At 50.1% G+C, this 18,280-nt stretch overlaps 1 protein-coding gene across 2 annotated transcripts in view; it reads right to left on the bottom strand.

Moving 5' to 3' along the window:
* The window catches only part of ARHGAP39 (Rho GTPase activating protein 39), a 95,628-nt gene extending 83,523 nt beyond the window's left edge, over positions 1–12,105 (bottom strand). The window contains exon 1 of one of the 2 annotated variants that reach the window (XM_047724167.1): positions 11,991–12,105. The gene's annotated coding sequence lies outside the window, so the exon portion shown is untranslated. Of the gene's footprint in view, positions 1–6,404; positions 6,507–11,990 lie in introns of those variants that run through there. The other variant, XM_047724166.1, reaches the window with a different exon arrangement.
* Between the last annotated feature and the right edge of the window lie 6,175 nt (positions 12,106–18,280).

Below are 18,280 nucleotides of genomic sequence, written 5' to 3'. Positions count from 1 at the left end.
AGGGCAAACACGGTGTCCCAGCTCCTACGACAGCACCCACAAATAGTGAGTTCAGTAAGGGCTGTGTTCACACCCGTGGTCGGGGAAGCCACATGACACGAATGGAAGTATACCTCTATGGTTAAGAAGGAAAACTCTGGAGTCAAGACACCTGGATTTGCATGCTGGCTCCACCTATCCCATAGGTAAGCTGCTGGACTCAGTTTCCTTGTCCACTAACTGGAACAAAGGGTATCCACCACCAATGGCTCAGACACATAAATTAGACAAAGCACAGAATGTGTTCAGAACAGTATTCAGAATACAAGCATCAAATCACAAGTGATAACAGGTGACATGTAGCTTAAAAAAGTATTTTCCCGGAGCGCCTGGGTGGCTCGCTCAGTTGAGCATCCAACTCTTGGTTCTGGCTCAGGTCATGATCTCAGTATGCTGGGATCCAGCCTGCATCAGGGTCCCCAGACTCCCCACTAGGTGACAAGACTGCTTCTCTCCCTCTCCTTCTGCCCCTCCTCCTGGGTGCGTGCAAGCTCTCTCTAGATATATAATAAATAAATATTTTAAAAATGTATTTTTCCTAGACTTTACAGTCAGTAGCAGACTCTTAGATGGGCAACATTCAAACCACTGAGCAAGATGAAGATGCCAGGTCGGCACATCAGGAGAAATCAGTCGCAGCCTTTTAAAAAAAACTTTTTTTTAAAACCTACTTCGGGAACTCAAAAAAGCTAGTGAATTGTCAGTCCCGTGAAAACTGACCAACTAGAGAATGGAATTTGTTCACTCACCACTATTTTCAGAAAGACTTTTGTAAAATAAATGCACTAATTTTTTTTTAAGTATATAATTTTTACTGCTTATTCAGAACTATCAGTCCAGTGGGGAAAGAGACAGTATGTAGGGCGCCTGGGTGGCTCAGTGGGTTAAGCCGCTGCCTTCGGCTCAGGTCATGATCTTGGAGTCCTGGGATCGAGTCCTGCATCGGGCTCTCTGCTCAGCGGGGAGCCTGCTTCCTCCTGTCTCTCTGCCTGCCTCTCTGCCTGCTTGTGATCTCTCTCTGTCAAATAAATAAATAAAATCTTTAAAAAAAAAAAAAAAGAGACAGTATGTATACGCATTTACTTATCCATGCACTGAATATCCCTGCTGGAAGGCCCAACAAGACTCTAGGGCAGCAGCTGCCTTCAGGAAGGGACCCTGGACAGGTGAGGGTGGGAGGGACTTTTCACTCTGTACTCTTCAATACCTTTTCAGTTTTTTTTGTTCTTTTTTTTTAAGATTTTTCTTTATTCGACAGAGATCATAAGTAGGCAGAGAGTCAGGCAGAGAGAGGGGGGGGAAGCAGGCTCCCCATTGTGCAGAGAGCCCGGTGCTGGACTCGATCCCAGGACCCCGAGATCATGACCCAAGCCAAAGGCAGAGGCTTAACCCACTGAGCCACCCAGGCGCCCAATACCTTTTCAGTTTTGAACATTTGTTCAAATAGAGAAAAAAATTTTTTCAAGGACTCATTAGAACAAGAAACCTGAAAATACAATTAACAAGGTAATTCCACTTACAGTAACATTGAAAAGAATAAAGTGTTTAGTAATAAATTTAACACAAGAAATGCAAGACTTATACACTGAAAACTACAAAATATTGTTAAAGAAATCAAAGAGCTAAGGGTAAGATATCCCATGTTCATGGAATGTTCTTCTTCTATTTCTAAAGATTTTATTTATTTATTTATTTGACAGAGGTCACAAGTAGGCAGAGAGGCAGGCAGAGAGAGGAGGAAGCAGGCTTCCTGCTGAGCAGAGAGCCCGATGCGGGGCTGGATCCCAAGACCCTGAGATCATGACCTGAGCGGAAGGCAGAGGCTTTAACCCACTGAGCTACCCAGGTGTCCCTGGAATGTTTTTCTTAACATTGTTAAAATGGCAAACACTCCAAATTGATCTACAGACTCAACAGATCCTTATCAAAATTGAGCTTGCTTTTTTGCAGAAACTACCAGGCTAAACATGAAATTCCTATGGAAGTTCAAAAGACTCAGAAAAAAAAAAACTTTTTTTTTAAAGATTTTATTTATTTATTTGACAGAGAGAGTACAAGTAGGCAGAGAGGCAGGCAGAGCGAGAGGAGGAAGCAGGCTCCCTGCTGAGCAGAGAGCCCAATGCAGGGCTCCATCCCAGCACCCTGGGATCATGACCTGAGCCGAAGGCAGAGGTTTTAACCCACTGAGCCACCCAGGCGCCCCGAAAAAAAATAAAATCTTGAAAAGGAAGTGCAGGGCGCCTGGGTGGCTCAGTGGGTTAAGCCTCTGCCTTCGGCTCAGGTCATGATCCCAGGGTCCTGGGATCGAGCCCCACATCGGGCTCTCTGCTCTGCAGAGGGCCTGCTTCCTCCTCCTCTCTCTCTCTCTGCCTGCCTCTCTGCTTACTTGTGATCTCTGTCTGTCATATAAATAAATAAAATCTTAAAAAAAAAAAGTTAAAAAAAAAAAGTGAGCAAGGTGGGGGGCGCTTGAATGGCTCAGTTGATTGATTAAGCATCTCACTTTGGCTCCAATTATGATCTGAGGTTATGACTGAGCCTGCTGGCAGACTCCACACTCCGTGGGGACTCTGCTTGGCCCTCTGCCCCTCTCCCTGCTCATGTGTGCACGCGTACGCACTCTCTCTCAAATAAATAAAATCTTTTTAAAAACGTGAGCAAAGGATCTGAATAGACTTTTCCCCAAAGCAGACATACAAACTGGTGACAAGCACATGACAAAATGCTCGACATTGTTAGCCATCAGCGAAGCAGAAATCAAAACCACAATGAAATACTACTTCACACCCCCTGGTTAGCTATAATAATAACAAAAAAGACACACAGGGGTGGCTGGGTGGCTCAGACGATTAAGTGGTTAAGGGTCTTATTCTCGATTTCTGCTCAGGTCATGATCACAGGGTTGTGAGCTCAAGCCCCGTGTCAGGCTCCGTGCTGGGCTGTGTGGAGTCTGCTTAAGATTCTCTCTCCTCTCACTTTCTCCCTCCCCACTGCCCTCCCCCAATCACATGCACACACGCTCTCTTAAAAAAAAAAAAAAAATTAGGGGCACCTGGGTGGCTCAGTTGGTTAAGCATGGTTTCGGCTCAGGTCACAATCCAGGGTCCTGGAATCGAGTCCTGCATTGGGTTCCCTGCTCAGCAGGGAGCCTGCTTCTCCCTCTGCCTGCCACTCCCCCTGCTTGTATATTTGCTATCTTTCCCTCCCCCTGTCAAACAAATAAATAAAAATCTTTAAATAAAAATTTAAATTAAAAAAAAAAAGACCCACAATAACAAGTATGAGAGGCTATGGAAAACCTGGAACCTTTATGCACTGGTGGCCGGCATATGCATCTAGTGGACTAGTGCGTCCACTCTGTCCCTCCAAAAATAACCCTGGAGCTACTGTAAGATGCAACAATTTCACCCCCAGGTAAGCACCCCAAAGAAATGAAAACATATGTCCAAACACTGGTTCTCAAATACGTACAAACATGTTCACAAACAAGCACAAACAGCAGCATTACCCACAAAAGCCAAAAAGTGGAAACAAAGCCAATGTCTGTAACAGACGATGAATGCAAACCCAAACCAGGCGGTCCCACGAAGGAGTGAGACTCTGGCACGTGCCACAACAGTTGCCCAGCAGCAGAGCAGCAGCCGCGGAGACCAGTCGCCCAGGACAACCCATGAGCCTCCACATCTAACCCGTCAAGGCCCATCAACCAGACCCCTGTGCTGCCCTCTCAGCCTCCACCCCCTGTTCACTCACCTACACCTGCTTCTGCACTTCTGTCCCCTCCCAATTCACTCCTGATATGACAGCCAGTGTGATGCTTCAAAGAGTCGAGCTGTTCAGCTCTTGTGACATCTCCTGTAGTTGGTGGGGTCTGGCTGGCCGCCTGCCTTGCCCCATCTCCTACCCTACTCCGGGCTCCCACTCCATGGGGCCCTGCTGCCCCCAGGTGCCACATGAGCTGATCCCTCTCCCCACTCTCCATCCACACTGTGGCCTCAACTCAATCTCACCCTGGAGGTGTTCTCCCTGACCCACCATCTGAACAGGGTGCCCAAGGTTTGCTCAGCATGCCTCCCACCATCTTTCAGGGGATGAACCACAGTTGTCAAATGACGCTCTGAGCTATAGGAGGCAGGGCCTCACCCCTGCATTACCAGCCCTAATGGAACAGATGAAGGGAAAGGCCCGAGCGCACCACCCAATTCCAACAACGCAGCCGGTAGTGCTCCCTCCTTCCACACCGGAGACCGCGACCACCCACCCGTCTCATACTCAGAAGTGGGGAGTGTGGTGAGGCACTGGGGCAGCCAAGCTTCTCCAAATCCCACCGGGGTCCTCGACATGCTGAGTGCATGCCGAGTCCAGTTTGTAAAGTTTTTTTTTTTTAAGATCCTATTTTTAAGTAATCTCTACATCCAATGTGGGACTCGAACTCACAATGCTGATATCAAGAGTCACACACTCCACCGACAGAGCCAGCCAGGTGCCCCTGCTTTGTCCCTTCTTAATGTTGGCATTCTTTAGGGACTTCATAGTCAATATGAAATGCGGCCCATGTTGTACATCTTGTCCCCCGTAAGGGCCACCACACCAGGCTCAGAGGGGCACTGACAGAGCCCCTGCCCCAAGGCATTTCTCTGCCAGCTGTGCAGTGTCACCAACAGGCACGCAGTCCAACTCTCACAAATGACTTTATCATGTAAAATTTGTTAGGGTGGGTCAAAGATGGGTAAGTGCTGGTGTGTTCTGGAAAGGAGGGGAATGGGTAAAGCCAGAGCTAAAAAAAGACTCTTGTGAAACTCCTTGCTGGACTTACCTGCTTCCTGACTGTGGCAGGTGGGACCCTAGATGAGGAGGGCACCCCTTCGGGAGGTACTCCAAGCTCTCAGCTTTGCAGACACGTCCCCGCTTGCTGACCTGCTGCTCTGCCCAGCCCTGTCTCACTGAAGGCGCCAGCCACAGAGCACAGCCAGAAGTTCTCCACGAACCTGCTGTCTCCTGCCTCGTGCTGCCCCTTCCCTATGAGGGTCACTGTTCCTATGCCTGGTTAGCACCCTTCAACACTTGGCCACAGATTCCCCTCCTTTCTAGATGAGATACCCTTTCTTCCAGAAAGCCTACCTAAACTCTGTTCACACCAGGCTAGGCTAGGAGCCACTGCAGGGGTTCCCCCCAAGTCCCCACACTCACCCCACAAAACCGCATAAGATTATCACTCCCATGTGTGTCCCCCACCAGCAGTCTGGTCTGGATCCACCCCGGGGCACCTGTGGCTGGCACACAGCAGGTGACAGGAGAGGCCAGGAGCAGGATAAACAAGGGTGGGCCTGGGAGACACAAAGCCAGGCGTCAGGTCTTGACAAACCAACGGAGAAAGGGTCTCCCTGTGAGCAATGCCCATCCTGGACCCCAGCGGCCACAGGCAGGAAGGCCCACACTGTTCCTAGATAGCCACCTGTGATTTCCAAAAATCCCTGGGAATAAAGGTCTCTGAAAGCCACAGTGTCACTCCCTTCCAGCTTTTCGGAAACGAGGCTACTTCTTGGGTTTCTCAGAACTGGAAGAAATCGGAATCCTAATAGCATAGCTGAATTGTGAATACTAATATAGCAGCCAATGCCACAGTTAAACAGAACATCAACAGAGTCCAGAAGCTGCTTCAACTCTGTTAGGGACATACACGATCTGATGCACAAATAACGTGAGAATGGGGGACTGGGGAAATTCATATTGTATATGCTTCGCCACAACCCTAAGTGCAGAGAAGAAAGTGCTGGCCACCAAACCAATCCTGGGGAATGGTTGAAGGGACTATAATCAAAAACCACCAGCAGCATCTTGGGGACAGTATTACTGCAAAGCTCAATCATGAAGGCAGCACCAGCTGTTCCGATTACGCTGGGGCCTCTCAAATCCCCAAGAAAAGACCAAGAGAGATGCCCGTGCCCAGTCTGCTGACTGAAGGGGTAGAGCCAGTTTTGTCATGTGTAAAATGGGGGTGGCAAGGAGGGCCTCGGCTGACTGCTGTGGGGACAGGAGGTATGGGTGCATGCAAAGGGCTTGGGGTAATGTGTGGTGTTCACTCTACCACTGTAGGATTACAGGCGTCCCCCCTTATCCAAAGAGAGATGCTCCAGACCCCCAGATAACACCCAACTCTATATACACCACGCTTTTTCCTATACAAACATACCTATGATAAAGTGTACTTCATAAATTAGGCACAGTAAGAGATTAACAACAATAATAATAAACTAGAGCAATTTTTAATACACTGTAAAACTTTTATGTCAATGTGGGGGAAAAAAAAAGACCAAGAGAGGAAGCAAGATAGACAAAGGCACACAGTCAAGAAGGAAAATCACCTGGAACACCACAAGTCAGATGAGGGCTTTCAGCCCTGGCTGCCAGTGAGGGCTTCAAGCTGGGGTGACTGGTTCACACCACAGCCAGAACACGTGGGGTCTGGCCTGTCTTCAGCCCGTGTACATGAGGACGGAAAATGGGCTCTGCTGACTCGTCAGCCTCTTGGTGTTAAATTGAAAATTTTTTTTTAAAGATTTTATTTATTTATTTATTTGACAGAGAAAGTTCACAAGTAGGCAGAGAGGCAGGCAGAGAGGGAGGAGGAAGCAGGCTCCCCACCAAGTAGACAGCCCGATGTGGGGCTCGATCTCAGGACCCCGAGATCATGACCTGAGCCGAAGGCAGAGGCTTTAACCCACTGAGGCACCCAGGTGCCCCTTAAAACGAATTTTTAAATACCTTATGGGGGTACCCGGGTGGCTCAGTGGGTTAAAGCCTCTGCCTTCGGCTCAGATCATGATCCCGGGGTCCTGGGATCAAGCCCCACATCAGGCCCTCTACTCGGTGGGGAGCCTGTTTCCCTTCCTCTCTCTCTGCCTGCCTGTCTGCCTACTTGGTGATCTCTGTCAAATAAATAAATAAAATCTTTAAAAAAAAAAAAGTTGTTAAAAAAAAACAAAACACCTTATGCACATGTAATACTTGGTAATTCACAGAACCCTCCAGGACTCAGTCATGCTGTGGCAGGACCAACATCATCTAATCCACACACAAAAGCCCAGGCTTAGCTGTTAAGCAATTTATCTGTGATCAGTTGCACTGGCCAGGGATTGAGTCAAAGCTCAAGCCCGCAGCTGAGCCAGGGCTGCACCAGCTACGCCAGGCAGCTCAGAAACCCATCATGATTTATTACTCACTCCCCGTGCTGCCCACTGGACTTCCCCCCACAACCCCAGGACTGGGTCAACACCAAGACTCCCTGCGGGCGCCACCCTGGAATGCTCTGAAAAACCCTAGTCACGCCTGTGTGTAACACCTTTACTGAGACAATCACATACCATACAATTCACCCACTTAAAGTGTACGATCTACTGATACTAACATATTCACAGACACGCACAGCCTTCTCCATGGGCAACTACAAGGTACTCTCCTTACCCCCCAAATAACCCCATATCTCTTATCTGTAACCCCAGGCTCTGGAAACCACTAACCTACTTTCGACCCATGGACGTGCCTGTTCTGTGCATTTCACACCAATGAAATCACACGCTCATGGATTTCTGTGTCTGGCTTTCTTCACTGACCACAGTGTTTCGAGATCCATCCCTGTTGTTTCTCTCCTTTTTATTGCCAAATAATACTCCATCCCATGGAAAGACCACACTTATCTATTCATGTGCTAATGGACATGTGGGTCATTTCCAATTTTCAGCTATCGCGGACAGTGGCCACTCTGAGCATCTGTGCACAGGTGCTTGAGTGAAGGTGTTCTCCTAGTCACCCCTGCCCATGAGAACAAATGAAAATGGGCCAATTTCCAGTGGAGAAACTCATATAATCTGATCATACCATATTATTCAAGATATAGGTAGTTGGGAGAAATAAATGTCCAAAGGAAGTGCAGAGCTAAAGACATGGAAAAGCAAGAGCAAAGCCTGATCTAACGGAGCGACTAGTGATTAACAGAAGAAGTGCTGTTAGGGACAGACCCCACAGGCGTATTCTCACATTACCCAACTCTGTACAAAACAAACTGCACAAGACACGGTATCCAGCGGCACCGGGCAACTCAGACAAGTCACAGCACCTCTGTAGCACCAAACACGAATGCAGCCATGAAAAAGAGTGAACTGGGAAATTTACCAATATGGGATGACTTCCATACACATTTAGTTAAAAAAGGCAAGGTTCAGGAACTTTTTGAAAAGGGCAGAAAGAGAAGAATTTGCTTTTATAAGTATGATGTCTCCAGAAGGAGATAGAGTATGTGCCTCCAGGGGACCGGGCTCCTGCGGGTAAAAACAGAACAGAAGCTACGCTGTGCACTATTTTCCAACTGTGAATGTGAATATGTTATGGATTCCGAAAGAAATTTTTTTAACCTTTTAGGAAGCAAAAATAGAGAGAATCTATGAGAATTTTTAAAAAAATTATACTTAAGAAAGCAAGAGACAAGAAGCCCCAGGTAGTTGTAAGCAGCCAAAATGGAGGAAACAAGGGAGCTGCTCCCGCTGCTGTGCTAATCCTCCTCTGGGGTGAAACCTACCCAAATCCACCGTTCCTACTGAGGTCAATGTCCTAAGAAAATGTTGCAAAGAGACACTGAAGACACAAAGGTCTCCTTTGCCTTCAAAGACCTCCCAGTGCAGACGGGAGACAGCTCTCACGTGTCCAGTGGCCAGAGGCGCGGCTCAGAACACGAGGAGGCGCAGAAGTTGCTGCGTGAAGGGAGGGGTCAGGACAGGCTCCTCCTGGGGCAAGCGCCATTGAGGGTCCGAGGAGATGAAAGGGCCACTCAAGCTTTGCTTGTCTTGCGAGGAGGGGGGACGTGGAGCGGGGCTCGGCCTCTGGAGCACAGGCTGGTGTCAGTGCAGAGCAGAGTGCGAGTCGGCGCACAGGAAAGAGCGGTCCAAGGAGCATGTGAGGCCAGGAAGGACCGCAGGGCACCCGAGCAACCAGCTGGACATACTCTGGGCCCTTCAGCCTGGCCTCCTGGCTACAGGACCGTCCAGCACACGGTGGGGTGCCCGGCAGCTCCCCTAGCCTCCACACATTCAGTGCCAATAGCACCCAAGTCAGAACAACCACAAACTTCTCCAGACCAATCACCTCTGGGCGAGCACCACTGCTCCGCACTACCTCACCTGAGCAGCTATGTGGAAGACAGAAGGGAGGGAGCCCCCGAGCAGGCACAGCCATAATGCAAAACGGCACAGGCCCCAGACAATAAACGTAAGGGAGGATAAATTTGGTAACTACTCAGGAGGGACGAGTATGACCTATAGAGAAGACCTGTAGCTGGGGGAGGACCCAGGACACCAAGCTCTTCCAGGCAGCAAACAACCCAGTGATGGTCCCAAAGCACCAAAGGGCTGAGGTCAGAAGTAGAAGAGGCAGGGTCTAGAAGCCCGAAGGGCTTCTGCATCCAGAGGCTGGCCGCAAAGATCGAAGCTGAGGGGAGAAGTCTGGCTGGCATCACTGTCCTGGGTGAGACCACCCAGACAGAGCACAAAGCGGGCTTTTTTCCTTGGAGGGGAACAGCCCACCCCAGCATGCAAGCCGGAGAAAAGGCTGGGATGGACATTTTTAAATCTATCCTCAGATATTTTACATTTTGCTCACAAAGCTGTTTCATCACCATCTGTTCTGAACATTAAACCTTCTCACCTTAAACCCCACAAATGCCCAAAGACTCTCTCTTAAAGGGGAAGGATTCCTCCCCAAGTCTTAGTGTCACAGATTTAAAGGAGATGAGATGCAGTTATGTAGGGTAAGTCTAAGATATTCTCCCTACATCTGATTTTTTAAAAGAGATTTTATTTATTTGAGAGAGAAACAGTGACATAGATAGCAGGAGAGAGCACAAGTAGGGAGGGAGAAGCAGGCTCCCACTGAGCAGGGAGCCCGATGCAGGGCTCCATCTCAGGACTCCGGGATCATGACCGGAGCTGAAGGCAGATGCTTCACCATCTGAGCCACCCGGGCGCCCCTCTCCCTAGATCTGAGAAAGAGAATCATCTCCTCGGGAAATGAAGATTCTTCCTACTTTGCTCTGAAGCAAGTTAGATGTTATTTTGTTCTGGAACAGGTAATTCCAAGTTCTCACTCTGTTGCTTATGTCTTCACTGTCATCTGAGTTTGTTAGTAAGTTATCCTTCCTAGTCCAAGGATAACACCGTCAAGTGCGGTGTAACAACAACTGCTTCAGTGCTCTAATTCGGATAATTACCCAAGACCTGCTCTAGCTCTCATCCCTGAATGCAACAACCCTACCCGCCCCCCAGGACAAGTACCACAGGATTCTAGAGCGCCTCACTAGCAGCCTTCTTCTTCTAAACAGATTTTATATAGCAACCTACAAATTACACATCCATAATATCAGATGTAGAATGCATCTAAGCACGTAAGATCTGTTCCTCATTTACCTTTGTAAGAGACTTAGCTTTTCCATATATGATCCCAACTTGCTCGTGTAAGAAAATCGTCAAAGACTTCCAGTTAATGTAAAACCAAGAGAGTGACGCTAGTAGACAAGGGCAGAGCCAGCAGCCGGGCCCTGGAAACCAGCTCCCAGCACTGGCAGTCCCCAACACTCACATCGCACCTGACACAAACTGCTTGAGTGTTCGCTCGCTGAGACCTCACAACCACCCCCCAGGGGGCCAGGACGCCGGTGTTCCATTTCACCGACCAGAGACCAAAGGCACAGAGCACAAAGCCGTAAGCACAGGAGGCAGGACCCGAAGGCAGGCAGTCTGGCTCCAGAACCCGCCCGCTTCTGCGCTCTGCTCTCCAGCTCCTTGGCAAGACACAAAGTGCAGCCAGAGGCCGGCTGACCTCTGCTCATTCAGCGAGCAAGCCTTTGAGGGTCATCAAGTCTGCGCCCAGGACGCTTAGGAAACGAGCCTCTAGCTTCCCAGCCGCACCCCCTATCGAATCTCCTTCCCCTCCCCCAGCGAGCAGAAACACACCTGGCTCATTGTGAAACGGGAGCCGCTGACCGGGAACCACCTGCTGTTTGCAGAGGCGCCCTGGACCCACAGGGTTTAATTCCTCTCGCCGGCTTCAAAGACAAATCTCCTATTGTCTACACCGGCGGAGGAACACGAAGCCTTGCAACTGTCGGTCTCTGCAGAGGTCACCGGAGGTTTGGCTAAACCCTACGACACCGAACGGAGGCGGGGGGAGGGCGCCGCGTTTTCGCTGAAGGTTGCGCAGCGCCCAGAGCAGCTGCCGGAGGGAGCAGCACGGAACACACCCACAGCTGCCGCGGCCTCGCCGCGTGTCGCCGGTGTAAGATAAAAGACGTCCTGACCCCCAAGATGCACCGCCGGCCTCCCGCGCGGCCCTCGGCACGGAACGCGGCCCCTCCGCCCCCGCCACTCCCACCACCGGGAAGCCACGGAGGGACTTCCAGGTCCCGGAGGGCTGCGCCCGGGAGCGCCCCGACCCGCCGCGCCGCAGAGGCCGGTCCGCGAGGCCCCGCGGCCACGGCCCGCACCCAGAGCCGTGCGTCCCGACTCCCCGCGCCCGGACAAAGCGCCCCCGCACCCCGCCCCGCCCGAGCCCCGCAAACCGCGCCGACGCCCCACACCCAGGTCCCTGCACTCCACTCACGCCCTCACCCCCGAGGCCGGGCACACTCGCACTCACGCCCACCCTCGGGCCGAGCACACTCACACCCACCTCACGCCCGGCCCCCGCGCGGCCTTGGCCCCTCGCTCACCCGCCCAGTCCCGCCCGGAACACCCACGCGCCCCCCGCACCCCGCCCCCGCGGCGGCCCCGCCCGCTCCCTCGGGCCCCGCGGGCCCGGATCTTCGCACGGCGGGGTCCGGGACCTCCTCGAGGCCGGGCGGGGGCCGCAGAGCCGGCCTCTCCGCCATCTTCTTGGCCCGCGCCGCCCACCGCCCGCGCTCTCACCGGCCGGCTGCTCGCGGGCCGCGCCGCCACAGCCCCTCATGTCGGCCTGGACGCTGCCCGAGCTGTCGCGGCTCTCCCGCCGCCGCCGCCGCCGCAGCAGCCCGCTCCGTCCGCGTCCTGCGCCGCCGCCGCCGCCGCCGCCGCCGCCAGGCCAGTGCGCCGCAGCCGCGCGTCCTCCCGTCACCAGCGCAACCCCCCGCCTCCGGCCCCGCCCCCGCGCCTCCCTGCTCCCGCCGCCAGGGGGCGCCGCTACGAACCCCGTGCGCGTGCGCCGGCGTGCGGCATGCCGGGAGCCGGAATCCGGCTGAGGGCGCGCGGGGCCTGGCGGGAGTGCGGTCCTGGGGGCTCCGCCCCATAGGCGGGAGCTGGCCAGCGCGCGATCGCCGAGGGCCCCGACGGCGGGGTCGGCGGGGCCGGGCGTCCGCTACCCGCGAGACGCGGTCGCACTCGCTCGCGTCGCTCGGACTGCAGCCGGCCGGGCCCTCCTGCCCGGCCGGGTCTCCTTCAACCCTCGGGCTGCGCGGCCCCCGCTCGGACGTCTCAGTGCGGACTGGGGGGACTAAGCCCCGAAACCGTCGGACTCCGCGAGGCGGACTCGGAGTCGCGGAGAGCACGGGTCCTCCGCTGGCGCAGTCTGTCGCCTGTTCGCTGAGCGGTCGGACGGCCCGTGCTTCGTCCTGAGCTCCCGGCGACTGCGCGGCCTCCGCGCTCCGGCAGCTCGTCCTCGCGGACCCTCGTCCGCCTGGAGAAGGCGCGTCGGACTTGTGCTTGGAAGCTACGCCGCCCGAAGCGTCCGGCAGCACGCGGAGACCCGCGGCGCCCAGTGCGTGGCCGCACCCGCGCGCTCCTCTTCAAAACCGCCAGGGCTGGCAGCTCCGTTGCGGAAGTGCGCGGCCGAGCTCCTGCCCTGCGGCTCCTGGCTGCGCCCAGCTGGAGCTCGAGCGGCTCGAGCTCACCGCTCCTGCCCCCCCTTCGCTCTGCCCTCGCACCCCGCACCCGCCCAGGTGCTCGAGCCGTCACGCCGCTTGGTTGCTAGTCCCTGTCCACAGTGGGCATCCGAGAAGACCCACCCCGGCTGAACCAGCCATGCCTCAGCATGACCACTGCGGGAACGGGCAGGCTGCTGGCTTCACCTGAAGCTTAAAATGAGTGCTTCACTGTCCCTTGCGATTTTGTGGTTTTTCTCTCACTCTCTGAGTGACCACCAGAATTTCTCAGGCCTCTCTAGTTGAGCCGCCCAGATGAGACCAACACTCTTCTTATTACCGCATCTGAAGGGCCACCCACGTCAACCCTACCCCCTTCACTTCCCTCCTGGTAACCTGCGACCGTCACTTCCCTGCTCCTACATAAGGCAGTCTCTCCCCTAGAGCGCTGGAACCCATTCCCTCTTGAATTCTCAAAGACTCTGCTTTGCCATCTCCTCTCCTAATCTGTTTGTCTTTCTCTATGTAATTATTTCCACGAGCACAAGATACACTCTGATAGTTTTCACTACCAAAAAAAAGAAAAGAAAAGAAAAAGACTAACTCCGCATCCCCCTCAGACTCCCTGGTGACAGTGCTGCTCAAAAGGCTGGCCTGTGCTTTTTATTTCCTTCTTTTCTCATTCTCCAATTCCATGGAACACATCCCTGTTTGGGTCACTGGTTCCTGACTCCAGTGTACTTGTTCCTATTGTCCTCTGGTTGCCCTGTCAGCATCATCCAACATGCTGAGTGTGAGCTGATTTTACACTTGGGATGTGCAAGTCTGGGGCTCAGAGAATGTGACTTTGTGTGTCATCTGCATGTAACACAATAGGATGTCAATATTTTGGCTAAGGACAGCAGATAGGATACGTCCACATATACTAAAAAGGTGCAAACACCTATTTTCAGGGCTTCTAGGAGGTGGCCAAAGATTGCTCCATACTTCTTTGCCCTTTACCATTGTAGGTAAATGTAAGCTAGGAAGTGAGAGGATGAAGGAAGGTTTCCTGGAAAAAGATGTAGACCTACCAGTGTGTTTCCATTCTCCATCCCACCTCCTGCCAAACCTAGGTGGAAAGTATTTATATAATGGGTAGGATAAAAGTATCAAAAAATATGTTAGACGGAGAAATGATCCAAAATAAAACCAAGATGGAAATTTAACATCAGATGAAACAATTGAAGTGCAAGTCATTACCAAGGCAAAATGGAAATTACATTCTATTAAGTAAGAAATTACAAATAATTAGCAAGTGTGTTAACTTTAAAGCTGCCTGTTATTTTGCCAGGAAAAATGGGTTTACTTAGTAAAAGCAGAGAGTTGCAATTCAGGATAAGCAAGCTCAGACAAAACTATAGGCAAGGGGCGCCTGGGTGGCTCAGTGGGTTAAGCCTCTGCCTTTGGCCCAGGTCATGGTCTCAGGGTCCCGGGATCGAGCCCCACATCGGGCTCTCTGCTCAGCGGGGAGCCTGCTTCCCCCCACCTCTGTCTGCCTCTCTGCCTACTTGTGATCTGTCTCTGTCAAATAAATAAATAAAATCTTAAAAAAAAAAAAAAAAAACTATAGGCAAGTCCACAGAGCAAAGGAGAGCAAAGCTCTCATGTAGAGGAAAGAGGGTAGGAAGTAACATCTCCCGCGAGGTGCAACCTCTTCTCTGTCGGGTCTCCAAGACGCAGCCAGGGTGGTGAGCTCCCTCTGCTGGCCGCCCATCGCCACCTTCACGGAGTGTCCTTCATCCAGTTTCACAACATACACACCTGACTCCTAAACAACACAGGCTTGAACCCTGCGGGACTACTTATCCTGAGTTTTTTTTTTTTCAGTAGGTGTATTAAAAATTTTTTTGGAAATTTGTGACAATTTGAAAAAACTTGCAGGCAAACTGTAGCCTAAGAAGTATTAAAAAAATTTAAATGTTGGGTATGTCAGGAATGTATAAAATATATAAAATACTAGTCTATTTTATCATTTGCTACCATAAAATATACACAAATCTATTACCAAAAGTTAAAATTTGTCAAAACTTATGCACACAAATACTCACAGACCATACATGTGCCATTCGTTGTCATGAGAAATGTAAGCAATCTAAAGATGCAGTATTAAATCATAACTACATAAAATTTACTGCAGTACTGTTAAAAAAAGAAAGCTACAGGCTCAAAAGGACACCTTAGGTCCAGTCCCCAAACTGGGGCTTAATACCTAACCTAATACCATTGTCATCCTACCCCAGAAATACAGCCTTAGTCAGAAATTTTCTGCTTAGCACCAATAAGGAGATCTGTCACATGGGTCTTTCCATCCCCACATACTAAGAACTTTTTGTCCCTAAATGAAGGTGACCTAACCTAAAATAATGCTTTTTTCCTGTTCATGACTTCCCTGTTCTGCTTTCAAAAACCTTTCCCTTTCTGTAACCCGTTGGAGCTCCATTCCCCTTGCTACATGCTTGTTTCATGGATCACCTAATAAAGCCAATTAGATCTTCAAACTGACTTGGTTTGATTCTATTCTTTACCAGTACACACTGTACTTCTCTGATAAATAGGGGCCACCTCCTGTGCTATTGTGCTGAGCTCATGTTTTGGGGACCCACTGAAAACACTCTGTGACATTAATCATCCTACATCAGCACACCATCTCTCCAGTAAATTATGTATCACAATAGAAGTGATCTCTCGTGGTTCTCATGTATTTTTCATTGTATTTAGTGCAACACCGTAACCTATAGGACCTGTACGAACTGCCAGTAATGATGCCAAATGTGCTCCCAAGAAGCAGGAAAAAAAATCACGATGTTAGAAGATGCAGTTGAATTGATTGGTATGGGCTATAGACTGAGGTCTGCAGTGGCAATTGCCCACCATCCCAAGCTAAATGAGTCCAGCATAAGGACCACATTAAAAAGAGAAAAGGGGGGCACCTGTCTGGTCCAGTCACTACAGCATGTGACTCTTGATCTCAGGGTTGTGTTTTCAAGCCCCACATTGGAAATAGAGCTTAACGTAAAAAGAGAGAGAGAGAGAGAGAGAGAAGGAAATCCATGGAGCTGTTGCTGCAACTAGGCCAGAAGGAGTGAAAATCTTACGTTTTTGTGAAATACCTTTTTTAAAATCTCATATTGAAAATGCAGCCTTTATGTGGGTGCAAGATTGCTATAAGGCATATCTACAGACTCTGATATGATTTGAGAAAAAGGCACGTCACTCTATGACAACTTAATGCAACAGGAAGCTGAAGGATCTAAAGCTGGAGAATTTAATGCCAGCAAAGGATGGTTTGACAATTTTAGAAAGAGGTTTGGCATAAAAAAATGTCACGATAACAGGAGAAGCAACTTCTGCAAAGCAAGCAGCAGATGAGTTCTTAGATGCCATTAAGAAAATCATTGAGGGAGTGCCTGGGGGGCTCAGTCATTTGAGCGGCTGCCTTCAACTCAGGTCGTGGTCCCGGGGTCCTGGGATTGAGCCCCACATTGGGCTCCCTGTGCAGTGGGGAGCCTGCTTCTCCCTCTCCCTCTGCCTGCCTCTCTGCCTACTTGTGCTCTCTCTATATATATATCTGTCAAATAAATAAATAAAATCTTTTTTAAAAAAATCATTGAGAAAGGATATCTGCCTGAACAGGGTTTTCATGTAGATGGAAGTGTCTTATCCTGGAAAAAAAAATGCCACAAAGAACATTTATTGGCAAGGAAGAGAAGCAAGCACTGGAATTTAAGGCAGGAAGGGAAAGGCTAACTCTCTGGGTTTGTGCAAATGCAGTCTGGTTTATGATCAGGACTGTCCCTATCTATAAAGCCACTAACTCTGAAGCCTTGAGGGAAAAAGATAATCACCAGCCACCAGTATTTTTGTTGTACAAGCAGGCCTGGATGAGAACCCATTTTCTGGATTGGTTCCACCAATGCTTTGTCTGTGAAATCAAGAAATACCTTGCCAGCAAGCAACTGATTTTGTTGTTGTTGTTGTTGTTGTTGTTTAATAGGCTGTGGAGCCTGATGTAGGGCCTGAACTCAGACCCTGAGATCAAGACGGTTGCTGAGCTCAAAGTCATATGTATTACCAACTGAGCCACCCAGGTGCCCCAAACAACTGCGTTTTAAAGTTCTTTTCATATTGGACCGTGCCCCAGCCACCCAGATCCCCATGAGTTCAACACTGAAGGAATCAAATACAGTGTCTCTAACATAGCCTCTAGATCAGGGGGTCATGAGGACCTTTAAGGCTCATTACACATGGTACTCTACGGAAAGGATTGTCAACACTATGGAAGAGAATCCCAGTATGAACTCAGCGTGAAAACCTGGAAGGATTATACCACTGAAGATGCCATCATTGTTACAGAAAAGGCTGTGAAAGCCATCAAGCCGCAAACAATAAATTCTTTCTGAAGAAAACTATCCACATGTTGTGCATGACTTCACAGGATTTACAACAGAGCCAGTCAAGGAAATCATGAGACTGTGGATATAGAAAAAAGGTGAGGGTGAAAGTCTTCAAGATATGGGTCTTGCAGAAATTCAAGAGATAATAGACAGCATCCCAGAGGAACTAACAGAAGACAACTTAATGGAGATGAGTGCTTCTGAACCAGTGCCAGACGACAAGGAGGAAGATGTCCCAGAAGCAGAGCGGAAAACAGACTGACATTAGGAAATCTAGCGGAATGGTTCTGACTATTCAAGACCGCTTTTGACTTCCTTCACAACATGGACCCTTCTGTGATATGGGCAATGAAATTAAACAGTGGAGGAAGGATTAACACTTATACAAAACACTTTAGAGAGATGAAAAAGCCAAAAACTCAGACAAAGTATGATGTGTTTCTGGAGGATCTCACTGAGTGTGCCTCCCCCCTCTCCCACCCCTTCTAATTCCTCCGCCTCTTCCACCCTGAGACAGAATGTCAAGCCTTCTGCTGCCCCTCTTTGTCAGCCCACTCAATGTGAAGTCAAGATGAAGAATTTTAGGCAACCTGCTTCCACTGAACGAACAGGAAATAATCGTCTTGCGGTACAGTTAACAAACCTGTCCGGTGTGCGTGTGTCCTCCTGTGAAAATCTAATGCCTGTATAGTAGGAACTGCACGAGATATTTTGTGTCATTGTCATTAACTAGGTATTCATCAGGTAGAATATCGTGGGCAAGACTTGCATGGAAGCGGACAGCCAATCCTTACAGAGGCATAAAGTGAGTGATATTTAATATAAAATTAATGTGTCAGTTTTCTGTTTTAGAACATTGCTTTCAAAGAATGACATTACTGTATGGTATACCCCTTCCTCTCCCCTAATTGGAGAAAATGTTTATCAG

Source organism: Lutra lutra, chromosome 4, assembly GCF_902655055.1.
Source record: "Lutra lutra chromosome 4, mLutLut1.2, whole genome shotgun sequence".
NCBI lineage: Eukaryota > Metazoa > Chordata > Mammalia > Carnivora > Mustelidae > Lutra > Lutra lutra.
This window is presented reverse-complemented; position numbering and strand designations above follow the sequence as displayed.